This window comes from Branchiostoma belcheri, unplaced genomic scaffold (genome assembly GCF_001625305.1).
Source record: "Branchiostoma belcheri isolate BF01 breed outbred unplaced genomic scaffold, Haploidv18h27 scaffold619, whole genome shotgun sequence".
NCBI classification, from domain to species: Eukaryota; Metazoa; Chordata; class Leptocardii; order Amphioxiformes; family Branchiostomatidae; genus Branchiostoma; species Branchiostoma belcheri.
The window spans coordinates 19376-22260 of record NW_017804264.1 but is presented as its reverse complement, the minus strand read 5'-3'; the positions used below and the strand labels follow the sequence as shown (position 1 = coordinate 22260).

The 2885-nt window shown below is 34.7% G+C and overlaps 1 long non-coding RNA gene across 1 annotated transcript; it reads left to right on the top strand.

Moving 5' to 3' along the window:
• Positions 1-92: 92 nt before the first annotated feature.
• Positions 93-1707, top strand: LOC109483015. Its single transcript, XR_002140988.1, has 3 exons — positions 93-182; positions 692-789; positions 1401-1707. It is a non-coding gene; the product is annotated as an uncharacterized LOC109483015 (long non-coding RNA).
• The last annotated feature ends 1178 nt before the right edge of the window (positions 1708-2885 follow it).

Sequence of the window (2885 nt, the reverse complement as noted above, 5' to 3'; positions counted from 1 at the left end):
TCCAGTACTGTTTTTAAACAAACATTACCCGACTTTACTGGCATTCACTACCATTGGTATATCCAATTTTTCATGCGGTATGGTTTATCTTTCAACGAGATTAAAATGCATGCTCATATCTTGATATGCCCCTGTCCTATTTACAGAGGTGAACGTGGATGGAGAAGTGAACAATCTAGGTGGTGAGTCCGTTTGTTACAGTTAAAGTTGTTGACCAACCAGGAGGAATCTAGCGAAGATAGACTGACACGTGACCTATTATATATTACAAATAAAGGACACAGTCATATGGTAGGGATTCAGATAGTCAATTTTTGAGTTGAAAAAATTTTAATAAAAAAACACGTCACCAAATACACTTCTTATAATGTGCCAGAGGCTAGATGCGTAAATGAGACAAATAGTTTTATTATATGTTACTGTATATAAATAGTTTTATTTTATTTTATTATATATTACTACTATTCGGAGTGGCTTGATGGCAGTCAGGATGACTGTTAAATATAGCCACAAAGCATTTAGACAATATAATAGAACATGTTATGTTAACTTTGACTTAATATCACATACCTGCACGCACATACACCTCGCGTATTTATGCCAGGCCAATAAGATATTTTAGACTGGTGAAACTAAAAGAATGAATGATGTAAATGCTAAAATATATTTACCCTTCGTTTTTCATTTTCAGTATGGTTCCAGAACCCTGTGTACATCTTAGTCATCTGTGTTGGCGCTGTAGCCATCTTTATAGCTACTGTGGTACTGGTGATCCGCTTCACTTCAAAGGTAACGTAGCTGTCACAGAATCTAGAGGTAGATTACAACACACATAACAACAATAACTTTTTTACCGGAATAAAATGACATTAGTCCTGTGAGAAGTTAAACTTGAACTAGTTAACAGTGTTCATAATATATTTAACCTCTAACAATTTTATGCTTTCAACGTAATTCCATACAATATTTAGTTCTTCGCGGTAGTTTCCTTTGTTCATATGATACCAACTGCAAAATAATGTTAGCCGCACAAAATTATATATTAGAAACAAAAAGATTCTAACTGTATGTGTCTTCTGGGATGGGAGGATTGTTACCCGCGCGAGGTCTCATGTATTTTCAAATGTCTTGTAAAATATTTTTCTTTCATTGTAAAAGTGGCTGCGAGAATATAAGTTGTACCTAACTTGAGTTCGCAGTCACTTAGTCCATGTCTTTTCATTTGTAATTCTCATTGTGGTTCTGAATAAATAATAAAAAAATTATGCTGAGTGACATCACATTTTTACTGTAAAATCTTCAGTTGCTATTACCAAACATTGTCTGCCATATAAAGTAACTGTGTGACAGATGTAGAATCGGATGAATAACAAACTGTCTCACTTTCCTGACATTAACAGGCACGCGCACGTCGTCGTAAGTACGCATTGCCTGGTCAGAATCAGCGGCTATCTGAGAATGCACAGCGATACACGCTGGACCCACAAGCATCGGTCTACCAAGAACCCGGAAGACAGATGTACCAGAACCCAGTGTACAACATCGGCGATGAATGAGGAAGATGGAATCAATGGAAACTAATGAGTGCAATAATAATAGAATGTCGTATCTGTTGACGTGAGCTTGAATTGATAATTAGTTTGAATTTCAATGATAAAGTTTTTATGATTGTAATTAAAACGTTAGTGTATTATATATAACGACATAAGGACCGCTTTTAACTATCCCAAATTTGCATTTTAAAAAACAATTTTGCGTTTTTGTAGTCATTGCTTTAAGAATATCAACTATGAAAATGTAACAATCTGACCAGTTTAGAATGTATGTGTTATGTTTAGTTTTCCTTGTAATTGTGAGTTGAAGGTAACGTTTGGTTTAACAAATATTATCAATAGTTTGAAGTGATGCTTGCAAACTTTCTATGCAGATCAAACATTCGTGGCTGTTGATAAAGAATGTAAATAGACTGTAAGTACTGTATTGTGCTGAATCTATAACCATAGATTATCATGATGGACTAACAACCTTGAACATGAAATGTAGTGACCGAGGATCTAGAATATACCTATCTACAGTAACTTCATGTTTCAGTGTAGAATAAGAATCTCAATTTGGTTGGTCAAGCAATGTGATATCGATTTAATAGTAAACACATGTAAATTGCTGTAACATTAATAAACCAGGTATTTGGGTATATCATTTGTACAGGTTTATTTGGCTTATGTTGAAATTGGCGTTAAAGAACCAGTAATACTATATAACGGCCCTGCCCTACCGATATAAATTCGATAAGTTAACATAAACTAACAGACTTCAGCCTTAACAGCTCGCTAACTTTTTATCTACAGCTCGCTAACTTTTTATCTACAGCTCGCTAACTTTTTATCTACAGCTCGCTAACTTTTTATCTACAGCTCGGCTAACTTTTTATCTACAGCTCGCTAACTTTTTATCTACAGCTCGCAACTTTTTATCTACAGCTTGCAACTTTTTATCTACAGCTCGCAACTTTTTATCTACAGCTCGCAACTTTTTATCTACAGCTCGCTAACTTTTTATCTACAGCTCGCTAACTTTTTATCTACAGCTCGCTAACTTTTTATCTACAGCTCGCTAACTTTTTATCTACAGCTTGCTAACTTTTTATCAACAGCTCGCTAACTTTTTATCAACAGCTTGCTAACTTTTTATCTACAGCTCGCTAACTTTTTATCTACAGCTCGCTAACTTTTTTANCTAACAGCTCGCTAACTTTTTATCTACAGCTCGCTAACTTTTTATCTACAGCTCGCTAACTTTTTATCTACAGCTCGCTTTTTATCTACAGCTCGCTTTTTATCTACAGCTCGCTAACTTTTTATCTACAGCTCGCTAATATTTTTTAT